Source organism: Rhinolophus sinicus, chromosome X (assembly GCF_036562045.2).
Source record: "Rhinolophus sinicus isolate RSC01 chromosome X, ASM3656204v1, whole genome shotgun sequence".
Taxonomy (NCBI): domain Eukaryota; kingdom Metazoa; phylum Chordata; class Mammalia; order Chiroptera; family Rhinolophidae; genus Rhinolophus; species Rhinolophus sinicus.
In genome coordinates, this window is record NC_133768.1 from 74,652,590 (window position 1) to 74,666,171 (window position 13,582).

The 13,582-nt window shown below is 38.4% G+C and overlaps 1 protein-coding gene across 5 annotated transcripts in view; it reads left to right on the forward strand.

Moving 5' to 3' along the window:
• Positions 1–13,582, forward strand: part of COL4A5 (collagen type IV alpha 5 chain) — a 373,394-nt gene that overhangs the window by 38,360 nt on the left and 321,452 nt on the right. The window lies entirely within an intron of this gene.

Below are 13,582 nucleotides of genomic sequence, written 5' to 3' on the forward strand. Positions count from 1 at the left end.
TATGTGATGTATCACATTGATGGATTTGGATGTTGAACCATCCTTGTGCCCCGGGATGAACCCCACTTGGTCGTGATGAATAATCTTTTTAATGCATTGTTGTATTCGATTTGCTAGAATTTTATTTAGGATTTTTGCATCGGTATTCATCAGAGATATTGGTCTGTAGTTTTCTTTTTTGTGCTGTCCTTACCAGGTTTTGGTATCAGGGTAATGTTGGCCTCATAAAATGAGTTAGGGAGTACTGTCTCTTCTTCAATTTTTGGAAGAGTTTGAGCAGGATTGGTATTAGATCCTCTTTGAAGGTTTGGTAGAATTCACTAGTGAAGCCATCTGGTCCCGGACTTTTGCTTTTGGGAAGGTTTTGGATGACTGATTCAATTTAGTTACTGGTGATCGGTCTGTTTAGATTTTCCAGTTCTTCATGGTTCAGCCTTGGAAGGCTATATGTTTCTAAGAACTTGTCCATTTCTTCTAGGTTGTTGAATTTGGTGGCATATAGTCCTTCATAGTATTCTTGGATGATCCTTTGTATTTCTGTGGTGTCCGTGATAACTTCCCTTTTTCATTTCTGATTTTGTTAATCAGTGTCTTCTCTTTTTATCTTAGTAAGTCTAGCCAAGGGTTTGTCAATTTTGTTAATCTTTTCAAAGAACCAGCTCTTTGTCACATTAATTTTTCTATTGTCTTTTTGTTCTCTATTTCATTTAGTTCTGCTCTAATTTTTGTTATTTCCTTTCTTCTGCTGACCTTGGGTTTTACTTGTTCTTCTTTTCTAGTTCTTTAAGGTGTAACATGAGGTTATTTATTTGGGAGTTTTCTTGTTTCTTGAGATAGGCCTGTAATGAGATAAATTTCCCTCTTAAAACTGCTTTCGCTGCATCCCAAAAATTTTGGTAGGATGTATTTTCATTGTCATTTGTTTCTATGTATCTTTTGATCTCTCCTCTAATTTCTTCTTTGACCCAGTCCTTCTTTAAAAGTATGTTGTTTAATCTCCATGTATTTGTGTTTTTCCGCTTTCTTTTTGCAGTTGATATCAATTTCAAAGCCTTGTGATCAGAGAATATGCATGGTATGATTTCAATCTTCTTAAATTTGTTGAGACTGATTTTATGTCCCAATATATGGTCTATCCTTGAGAATGTTCCATGTACACTAGAAAAGAATGTATAGTCTGATGTTTTAGGATGAAGTGCTCTATAAATGTCAATTATGTCCATTTCATCTAATGTGTCATTTAGGGCTACTATTTCGTTATTTATTTTCTGTTTGGATGATCTATCCATAGCTGTCAATGATGTATTTAAGTCCCCTAGTATAATTGTGTTTTGGTCAATTTCTCCCTTTAGTTCTGTTAGTAGTTGCTTGGTGTATTTGTGCTCCCTGATTGGGGGCATAAATATTGATGACTGTTATGTCTTCTTGTTGTACAGTCCCTTCACCATTATGAAATGTCCATCTTTGTCTCTTGTTATCTTTTTCACCTTGAAGTCTGTTTCATCTGATATCATTATGGCTACACCTGATTTTCTCTGGGTACCATTTGCTTGGAGTGTCAATTTCCACCCTTTCACTTTGAGTCTATGCTTGTCCTTGTAGCTGAGATGTGTCTCTTGGAGACAGCATATGGTTGGGTTTAGTTTTTGATCCAATCTGCTACTCTGTGCCTTTTTATTGGTGAGTTCAGTCCATTTACATTTAGGGTGATTATTGATATGTGAGGATTTCCTGTCATTCTATCTTTAGTTTTCTGGTAAGGCTGTGTCTCCATTGTTTCTTTGCCTTCTTGTTGTTGTCTATTATTTCTGTGTGGTGGTATTCTATGATGTTTCCCTCTGTTTCTTCTTTTATTTCAGTATATATTTCAGTTCTGGATTGTTTTGTGTGGTTACCCTTAAGTTTATGTAAAAGAAAGTTTGATATTTAGAGTATTCCATTTTCTTCAGCATGCTTACTTTCTCCATTCCCATATTCCGGTTCAGGCCTTTACTCTCCCTCTTTTTGAGTTTTGGTTGCCACAAATTGTCCCTGTTGATGGTGGTCGAATAGCCTCCTTTAGTATTTCTTGTAGTGCAGGTCGTGTATTAGAAAATTCCCTCAGCTTCTGTATGTCTGGAAAGGTCTTTATTCCTCCTTCATATCTAAAGGATATCTTTGCTGGATATATTATTCTTGGCTCATGATTTCTCTCTTTCAATAGTTTGAATATTTGGTTCCACTCCCTCCTGGCTTGTAGAGTTTCGCTGAAATATCTGATGATAATCTAATGGGCTTTCCTTTGTAAGTTACCGTCTTCTTTTCCCTGGTTGCCTTGAGGACTCTTCCTTTGTCATTGATTTTAGACAGCTTCAATACAATGTGCCTTGGAGAAGGCTTGTGGTGATTGAGGTAATTACATGTTCTATTTGCTTCTTGGATTCGAGGGTCCAGTTCTGTCCACAAGTTTGGGAAGTTCTCATCGATGATTTGTTTGAATATATTCTCTGTTCCCTTCTCTCTTTCTTCTCCTTCTGGTATGCCCATTATTCTTATATTGCTCTTTCTGATGGAGTCAGAAAGTTCTTCTAGTCTTCTTTCATTTCTTTTAAGTCTCAAGTCTCTTTCTTCTTCCATCTGTGTCATTTCCAGGTTTCTATCTTCGATGTCACTGATTCTTTCCTCCATCTGGTCAACTCTACTACCTAAGCTGGTTATTTCATTCTTAATTTCTTCTATTGAGTTCTTAATCTCCAGAAATTCTATTTGGTTATTTTTTAAAATTTCAATCTCTTTCGTAAAATGCTCATGCTGTTCTTTGATTGTGTTTCTGAATTCATTTATCTGCCCTTCTGTGTTTTCTTGCATCTCGCTGAGTTTTTTCAGAACTGCAGTCTTGAATTCTCTGTCATTTAAGTCACATATATCTGTATCTTTAGCTGCCTTTTCTGGAGATTTTTCACTTTATTTCTGAGCTATCTTGTTGCCTTGATTATTCATGGCAATTACTGATTTACCATTTTCTTCCTAGACATCTACAGGACTGGTTTCTGTAACAGGTTGATAGGAAGCGGTCTTTCTTTTGTTTTCCAGTACTTGTTGGTAGAATGTTTTATTTTTTTCTCTGACTACAGCTTATTTTTCTTCTCCCACATGGTAGTGCTATGTTTTCTCTGCACTATTCCAGCTTCTCACATAATGGGGGGATTACCTGGGAGACGGGCTTCTCCTCTGTTAATAGTTCGTCTAGGTCACAGGGCGCAGTGTCCTGGTGGGTATGCGGAGAGCTTTTGATGTTCCCAAGCTCTTCCAGCTCCAGATTCAGAGCCCGTATGTTTCAGCAGTTGTTTACTCTTGCAGTGATCCACCCAGATAGGTGGCGCCAGGGGCTGGGTGAGTTTTGAGAGGTGGCCCAGAGCAATGGCAGTGACCACCTCCACAGCCAATTCTGCTTCCACAGCTCCCTCCCCTTTGCCCGGACTAGTTGGGCTGCGAATCTGTGTCTGCGGTCCACAGTTCTCAGAACAGCAAATATACTGTTCTTTTGATCTGACACTGCTACTGTTTTGTTTCCAGCACCGGGCAGGTAGGGGTGGGGTGAGCTGTGGGAGGGTCGGGAGGGGGAGGCTAGTCTCAGTGCCTAAGGCTTCCATTCTCTGCTCGCCAGTGAGGGCTTAAACCACCGTTTTCAGCCTTCTTCCCTCAGTCTTGTCTCCGAGGTCTCTGCCGTGAGCATTGGGTTCAGCCGTGTTATATGCTGCCCCCTCAGCCCTGTGGGCTATCATCGGAGCCCTAGCAGTCCGAGTTCTTCCCTCTCCCACAGCTGTGGTAGTTCCAGGAAGCAGCGAGCTCGGAGCACTGAGCTAGGTCTGCGGTTCTGCTCCCTCACGGTTCGGTCTTCATACTTCTCCCTTCCCTCCTCCCTGTTCATGCGATTCTCCCATCTGTAGGTGACTTCGGTAGTGGGCCTCTTCGTCTTTCCTGTCTGCTGTGGAGGGAGTCCTTTGTGGAGTTTTTGTTGTTCGATTTGTTGTAAATCCAGGGGAGCTTTACAGAGGCTCACCTCACGCCGCCATTTTTCCTCCCATTGTTTTATTTTTTAATTACAATTGACCTACAGTATTATATTAGTTTCAGGTGTACAACATAGTGATCTACATTTCTGTGACTTATGAAATGATAAATCCAGTACCTCTCTGACACCATACATTGTTATCACAATATTATTGTCTATATTCCTTGCACTATACTTTACATCCTGATGTCTATTAAGTAACAACCAATTTGTAATTCTTAATCCCTTTCCATTTTTTCAGCCATGCCCCAACTCCCCTACCAAGTGGCAACCATCCAAATGTTACCTGTATCTATGAGTTTGTTTTTGTTTTGTTTGTTTTAATCTTTGGAGTCCACATGTAAGTGAAATCATATGGCATTTGTACTCCACTCAGCACAACAACCTCTAGGTCCATCCATGTTTTGGCAACTGGCAAGCTTTCATTCTTTTTAATGGCCGACTAATATTCCATTGTATATAATTGTGTATCTGTAACACCTTGTCTTTATTTATTTATCTATTGATGGACACCCGTGTTGCCACCATATCTTGGCTATTGTAAATAATGCTGCAATGAACAAAGGGTTGCACACGTCCCTTTGAAGTGGTGTTTTGTGTTTCTTTGGATAAGTAATAAGTATTGGTACTCGAGCTTTTTTTTTCATTTCCATTTTCATGAAATATATTTTCTCATTCCTTTACTTTCAGTCTTTGTGTCTTTTAATCTGAAGTGTAGGCAGCATATGTAAGAGTCTTGTTTTCTTATATATTCACCCACCCAATGGCTTTTGATTGGAGCGTTTAATCCATTTACATTTAAAGTAATTGTTGATGGATATGTAGTTATTGCCACTTTTTATTCATATATTTTATCAGTTTTTTCTTCTTCTTAATGAAGTCCCACTAACATTTCTTGTAATACTGGTTTGGTGGTGATGAACTCCTTCAGCTTTTTCTTGTCTGGGAAGCTCTTTATTTGTCCTTGAGTTCTAATTGATAGCTTTGCTGGGTAGAGTAATCTTGGTTGTAGGTCCTTACATTTTATCACTTTGGGTATTTCATGCCAACCTCTTTTGGCCTGCAAAGTTTCTGTTGAGAAATCAGGTGGCAGTCTTATGAGAGCTCCCTTGTAGGTAACTAACTGCTTTTCTCTTGCTGCTTTTAAGATTCTCTCTTTGTCTTTAACCTTTGACATTTTAGTTATGATATGTCTTGGTGTGGGTGTCTTTGGGTTCATCTTTTTGGGGATTCTCTGTATTTTCTGGGCTTGTATGTCTATTTCCTTTGTCAGGTTTGGGAAGTTTTCTGTCATTATTTCTTCAAATAGGTTTTCAATTCCTTGTTCTGTCTCTTCTCTATCTGGTACCCCAATGATGTGATTGTTGTTACGATTGATGTTATACCAGAGACCCTTTAACTGTTCTCATTTTGTTTATTCCTTTTTCTTATTGCTATTCTGATTGGATACTTTCTATTACCTTAACTGCTACATCACCGATTCGATCCTCTGCTTCATGTAATATACTGTTGATTTCCTCTAATGTAGTCTTTATTTCAGTTATTGTATTCTTAATTTCTGACTGGTTCTTTTTTTTATGTTTTGTATTTCCATTTTTATGTTTCCTACCTCTTTGTTGAACTTCTCACTGAGTTGATCTACTCTTCCCCTAAGTTCACTGAGCATTCTTATAACCAGTGTTTTGAACTCTGCATCTGGTAGATCACTTTTCTCCATTTTGTTTAGTTCTTTTTCTGGAGCTTTGTTCTATTCTTTCATTTGAGATATGTTTCTTTGTCTCCCCATTTTGGCTGCTTCTCTGTTTGTTTCTATATATTAGGTATAGCTGCTATGTCTCCCGGTCTTAGCAGAGTGGCCTTATGTAGCAGATATCCTGTGGGGCCCATTGGCACAGTCTCCTTGGTCGCCTGAGCTGGGTGCTCCATGTCTGTCTCTTGTGTGGGTTGTGTGTGCCCTTCTATTGTAGTTGACCCTTGGTTACTCTTTGCACATTAGTTAGAGAGACTTACCCTTGAACTGATTTGTTGTGAGTACTGGCTGTTACTGCAGTTGAGGAGCTGTTGTGTAGCGGCTGACACTATGCAGCAGGATTTGCTTTAGCATGGTTCTGGTACCTTCCCAGTCTTCCCTTTGGGTTTGTCATTCACGGAGGCCGGTAGATGGTGTTCCCTGAGCTGGCCACCAGGTGTGTAGACCCCAGGTCCACCTGAGAGGAGCTTCGCCTCAGGGAAGTTCTCCTGCAGTCTATGTCCTGCCATGGGCCACCTGGAATAAGCCAAAAAGCAGTCTGCAGTTTGCAGCCACTGTGCTTGACTTGGAGATGCCTGGGCAAGGCCAAGAGGCAAACTGAGTCTGGCTGCTGCTATGGCTAGGCTTGGGGCTGCTCAGCACGAGGTATGGGGCCCTCCAATTCCACATGCTGCTTGTTCAGGTTTTGTGAACCCTTGAGAGATTTTTAGGAAAGTCTGTAGCATGAGCGAACACAAGCTGTTTGTAGGGAAAAGCCACTTGAAAGGGCTTAGGTGGGCCTGCAAGTTGGGTGGGGCAGGGTCTCAGAATTACCAGGGCATGGAAAAGAGTGTTATCCACGTTTATGGAGATTCAGATATGGTGGCCTCCTGCATCTATATACCGGGAGGGAGGATGGTTCAAGAAAGAAGCAATGGATTCTTCCAGTACTTCTGTCTGGGAGAAAGCTGCCCCTACAGTCCTTGTTCTAAAACCAGACAACTCAGTTTCTCCCAGTATGTCCCTGGAGCCTTTCAAGCTGCTGCCCCAGCGCTGGAGCTCAGACTGAGTAAGTCCATCAGCAAGTTAGTCCATGCACGGGTCCTTTAAGAGGAAGACCTGGGACTCCAGCAGCCCTTCATCTCACTTAGCCACCATCTCCGCTGGTTTTCACAGCCAGAAGTTTTGGGGACTTCTCTTCCTGGCACTTGAACCCTGGGCTGGGGAGTCTGGTGTGGGCCTGGGACACCCCTACTCCTCCAGGGGGACCTCTGCAGCTGAGATAGCCCTCCCAATTCTTAATTGCCACATATGGGTGTGGGACCAGCCCGTTTCCCATCTCCACCCCTCCTACTAGTCTCAAGTTGGCTTCTTCTGTATGTCCTTAGTTGTCAAGGCATACTTGTCTTGTTCTTGATATTGGAGCAAAAATATTCAATCACTCACCATCGAGTGCTGCATTAGATGTGGGCTTTTCATGAATACTTTTTATCATGTTGAAAAAGTTCCCTTCTATTCCCAGTTTCTGAGTGCATTTATCTGGAATGGGTGTTGGATTTTGTCAAATGCTTTTGCAGTATAAATTGTTTTGATCATGTGGTTGTTCACCTCTTGTTCTATTAATGCTACATATTACATCCATTTATTTTCTTATGTTGAACCATCCTTATATTTTGGGGATAAATTTTACCTGGTGATGGTGTGTAATGCCTTTAGTATGCTATTGGATTTGGTTTGCTCACATTTTGTTGCGCTTTCTTGCATCTATTTCTATAATGGATATTGGTCTGTAATCTTTTTTTTTTTTGCTGTCTTTGCCTGGCTTTGGTATCAGGATTATACTGGGTTCATAGAATGAAGTGGGTTGTGTTACCTTGTTTTCTATGTTTTAGAAGAGTTTGAGAAAAGTTGGTGTTAATTTTTCTTTAAATATTTGGTATAATTCACCCATGAAGCTATCTAATTGTTGACTTTCATTTTTTGTGAGATTTGTTGTATTTCCATATAAATTTTGGAAACAGCTAGTAAATTTCTGAAAAGTCTCCTAGGATCTTCACTGGGATTGCATTTAATCTATAGATCAGTTGACCTTAATGATATTCAATCTTATTATACATGCCTGTGATATATTTATTTTTTGTGTCTTTAATTTCTTTTAGCAATATGTTGTATATTTCAGTGTACCAGTTTTCTTATTTCTAATAGTAGCTTTTTATAGATTCTTCAGTATTTTCTATATGCACAATTATGTTATCTTTTAAAAGGGACAATTTTACTTTTCTCTTTCAATTTTAAATGCCTATTAGTTGTTTTCCTTGCTTTGCTGTCCAGGCTAGGACCTGCAATTCAATGTTCAGTAGAAGCAGTGAGAGCAAAGTGGTGAGGTCAGTCTTCCTTGCCTTGTTTCTGTTAAGAGGGAAAGCATTTAGTCTGTTACCATTAAATGCGATATTGGTTCAGTGGTTCTCAATAGGTGGGGAAACTGCCTGCAGTGGACAGCTGACAATGTCTGGAGGCACTGTTGGTTATCATGATTAAGGCTGATATTAGCATCTAGTGGATAGAGGCCAGAGATGCTGCTAAACATCCTACAGCACGGAGGAACCCCAGCTATCTAGTCTGTGCTACAAGGAATCATCCAAGTCAAAATATCAGTAGTGCTGCTGCTGAGAAACTCTGTGTTAGCTCTGTGTTTTAAGGGATGCACTTTATCAGATTAAAGAAACAATCTTGTATTTTTAATTTGATGAGAGTTTTAACTAGAAATGTCTGCTGAATTTTTGTCATTTTTTTCTGCATCTACAGAGATGATTATATAGTATTTCCCCCTTTATACTATTAATATCACTATATTAATTACTGTCTTAGTCCATTCAGGCTGCCATAACAGAATACCATAGACTGGGTGATAAGTTTATTTCTCACAGATCTGGAAGCTGGAAAGTCCATGATCAGAGTGCTGGCAGTGTCAATATCTGGTGAAGGCCCCCTTCCTGGTTCACAGACAGAACAAAATCTGTATCTAGGAACGCACTTGATTTACTTGGAATTTGTGAGACTAAACTGGCTAACATTGCTTCTTCATATGTGGAGATGTGGAAAATAATTATTACCCCTCTGTTAATTATCTCATTGCTGTTGGGCTAGAAAACAGTAGGATGTTTTTATAAACAAGAAAATGCAATTAACATTAGTTAACTATTTCATTTTACCTGGCATTGAACATTAATATACCATGTGTATTAGGTTCCCAGGGCTTCCCTAACAAAGTACTGCAAACTAGGTGGCTTAAAACTACAGAAAGTTATTGTTTCAAACAATTCTGGAGATAGAAGTCTGTAAGAAGGAGTCAGCAGGGCGATTCTCTTTCTGAAGCCTCCAGGAGAGGATCCTTTCTTTCCTTTTCTTAGCTTTTGGAGGTACTTTGCATTCCTTGGTTTATAGATGCATCACTCCAATCTCTACTTCTTCACCGCATGGTGTTCTCATTCTGTGTGTGTGTCTGTATTCAAATTTCCCTTTTCTCACAAGGACACCCATCATTGGATTAGGGCTCTCCCTAATCCAGTGTGACCACCTTTTACCTTGATTACGTCTTCAAAGACCCTACTTCTAAATTAGGTTACATTTTGAGTTTCTGGGTGAACATGAATTTTGGGAGGACACTATTCAAACCAGTATTTGCCATGTGTAAGAAAATTTCTTATTGGTGCTTCCAACGGATACCCCGAAAAATATTTTCATTTTAATATATTTTGGACTATATGCCAAATTTAAATAATTTTATGACCAAATATTCAGGTAGACTAAGATTAAAATAGAGTTTCTCAAAGTTTTCAAAACAAGAAAAATGTAGGAGTACAGGATATTATTATTAGTTTTTTCTTATTTAAATTTATCAGAATAAAGCAAATGAGGATTACATTAGAAAGTGTTTGGGAAAGGAAGTTTGTGAGACAGTCCTCAAACTTCTGCATTGCCATACATGTGCCCGGCTGAGTAGTCATAATCTCCTCACCTCAAAGAGTTCACACTTCTGTTGAGAGACAAATTACAACATAACATGATGAGTGCAGTAGTAGAATTGTACATAAGTCAAAGAAGGAAATAATTATATGTATTGACTTCTAAAACTCTGTGTGTGTGTGTGACAGAGAGAGAGAAAGAGAGAGAACCAATTAGTTTTTTTAAGAAAATAAGTAAATCAAAGAAGATTGTTTATTCCAAGTGCACTAATTCAAAAGTGATGACATTCATATTGTAATATAGTTCCATTACATGTCCAAAATGTTGATATATTTATTTTAAAATGTGGATTCTTTCATAAAGTATTTTCTTTTGCATCTGGAGGATCCAGTAAAGGTAAAGCTCTCATATAACTAATCATGAAACTTCAGAGTGGAAAACTTACTGTATTACCATGAAGCAAACATCAGCCTGATTACTGATTTTGTGACTGAAATGAATTGGTGCCTTTGGTTCTTACTCTGCCTGAAAGTGTTTTTTTAGACAGGAGAAATTAGCTGTAATAATTTCGTCGGGATGATGAGCTGTGCTGCTTTGGATTGTTTTTCTTTTTCTCCCCCTACTCGTTACATTTATCTTTGCTATAGGTATTGCATTCAGGTGGTTCAAATTTTGATAGTTTTATAAAAGAGTATGCAAATAAAAGTCTCTCATTCTTTGTGCCCAGCCACATAGTTTTTTTCCCCATAGGCAACCTACGCTAACATCTCTTGTTTTCACTTCTAGAGCTATTTCATGCACATATAAACATGGGCACTGGCAAACACAGTTTCTTTTTCCCCCTTAATTTTACATGTTTTTGGACTTTACCTTTCATCATTCCATATTACATAGTACATAAATAGCTATCGCTACATAGTATTTGATTATATATTATCCATAATTTTTTTAAATTTGCATATTTTTTATTATTAGTTTCAGGTGTACAAAACAATGTAATAGTTAGACATTTCACCCCTCACAAAGTGATAACTCCCCCAATCTATTGCCCCGACATCATATATATCTATTACAATTCCATTGACTCTATTCCCTCTGCTGTACTCCATATCCTGTGACTATATATATTAAATTATAGTTGACATACAGTATTATTCAGCTTCAGCTTCAGGTGTGCAGTGCAGTGGTCAGCCATCTACACCGTCCATGACGTGGTCTCCCTAATGAGACATGTGCCCATCTGACACCCTACAAAATCTTTACAACATTTTATTGATTATATTCTCCAAACTGTCTTTCATATCCCCGTGTCAATATTGTAGTTACCAATTTATGCTGTCTACTCCCTTCCCCTTCTTCCTCATCCCCACCCCCTCCCATCTAGCAACTCTATATCTCTGAGACTATTTCTGTTTACTTTGCTCATTTATTCAGTTCTTTAGATTCCACATATAAGGAAGATCATATGGTATTTGTCTTTCTCCGACTGACTTGTTTCACTTAATGTTCTCTAGGTCCATCCACATAGTTGCAAATGATAAGATTCCATTCTTCTTTATGGCCGAGTAATACTCCATTGTATAAACGTACCACAATTTCTTAATCCAGTCGTCTTCCTTTGAGCATTTCGGTTGTTTCCATGTCTTGGCTATTGTAAATAGCACTGCAATAAACATAGGGATACATATATTTTTTTTTTTCGAATTAGCATCTTGGATTTCTCTGGATAGATACCTAAGAGTGGAATTGCTGGGTCATAAGGCAGTTCAATTTCCAGTTTTTTCAGATACCTCTATACTGATTTCCATAATGGCTGCACCAATTTGCAATTCCACTAACAGTGCACCAGGGTTCCCTTTTCTCCACAGCCTCGCCAGCACTTGTTGTTTGTTGATTTATTGATGATGGCCATTCTGACAGGTGTGAGGTGGTATCTCATTGTGGTTTTTGTTTGTGTCTCTGATGCTTAGTGCTGTTGAGCATCTTTTCATATGTCTATTGACTATCTGTATGTCCTCTATGGAGAACTGTCTATTCAGGTCTTCTGCCCATTTTTAATTGGATTGTTTGTTTTTATGGTGTTGAGTTGAATGAATATTTTATAAATTTTAGATATTAACCTCTTTTCAGATGTATCATTGGCAAATGTCTTTTCCATTCAGTAGGATGTCTTTTTGTTTTGTTGATGGTGTCCTTTGCTTTGAAATAACTTTTTAGTTTGATGTTGTGTCTATGAGGTTTTTTTGTCTTCCTTTGTTGCTTTCAGTTTTATATCTCACATATGAGTGAAGTCATATGGTTCTTGAGTTTTTCTGTCTAATTTCGCTTAGCATGATAATATCGAGATCCATCCATATTAGATTGTTGCAAATGGCAGTATTTTGACATCATTATTTATGGTGGCCAACACATGGAAGCAACCAAAGTTTCCTTTGGTAGATGATTGGGTAAAGAAAATGTGGTACATGTACAGAATGGAATATTCCTCAGCCATAAGTTCTATACAGTTGTATCACATATGTAGATTCATGTATTCACCACCACAGTGAAAATATTGAACAGCTCCAACACCACAAGGATATCTATATTGCCCTTTTATAACCATACATACCTCCCACCCTTCACCTCTACTGTCATAACCCATGGCAACTAATAATCTGTTGTCCATTTCTAAAATCTTGCCCTTTTAAAATGTTTTATAAGTAGAATAATATAGTATTCGTATGTAACTTTTTGTGGTTAGCTTTTCTCATTAGCTTAATTCCCTGGCGATACATCCAAGTGCTTGTGGTTATGAATAGTTTATTTTTTTATTGCTGAATAATGTTCCATGTTATGTATGTACCACAGTTTGTTAAATCATTTACACACTGAAGGAAATTTGAGCTGATTTTAGTTTTGGGATATCACAAATAAAGCTGCTATTTATATTACTGTATAGGTTTTTGTGTAAACATATGTTTTCATTTCTTTGTGATGAATGACCAAGGGATATACTTGCTGGATCATATGGTAGTTGCATGTTTACTTTTATAAGAAACTGCCAAACTGTGTAACAGTGTAGTATTCTCATCCCAAGTAAATGAGTGATCCAGTTTCTCTTCACCCTCACCAGCATATCTTGTTGCCACTGTTTTTATTTTAGCTATTTTTATAGATGTGTAGTGATATCTCAATATGGTTTCAATTTCTAGTTTCCTAATGGCTAATGATATTGAACAACTTTTGATGTGCTTGTTGGACATCTTTGTATCCTCCTCAGTAAAATGGCTCTTCATGTCTTTATAATGAACTAGAAGGTTAGGGTCAAGTTTAGAATTCTTAAACTCCTCAGAATTCAACACTGGAACATGACCGTACTGGGAAAGCTGGCTCTTAGACCTTGGCTGGCTTCCTTCTCTCTCTTTTTAAAAAAGACTTTTGTTGCAATATAGCTAACACAATATTAGTTTCATGTGTACACCATAGTTATTCCACATTTATATACCTAAAGAAGTGATCACCATGATAAATCCAGCAACCATATGATACCATATTACGCTATCACAATATTATTGACTATGTTCCCCTTGCTGTATATTACATCTCCATGACTTAGCTTCCTTCTGTTTTGATACCTGGTTCTGTCTTGTACCAGGAAGGGTCTCACTCTAATGTATGTTTCACTTCAGCCTGTCCATGTATACAAGCTCTGTCCATGGTCTCTGTCACCAGCCTCCTGTGACAACTCCTTTGGTGTAACAGGGGGCACATAGATAGCAAGATTCACTCTCCAGAACAGCACTTCAAAATGAGTTCCAAGAGATAATTAAGCAATAAAACCCCAAGGCATT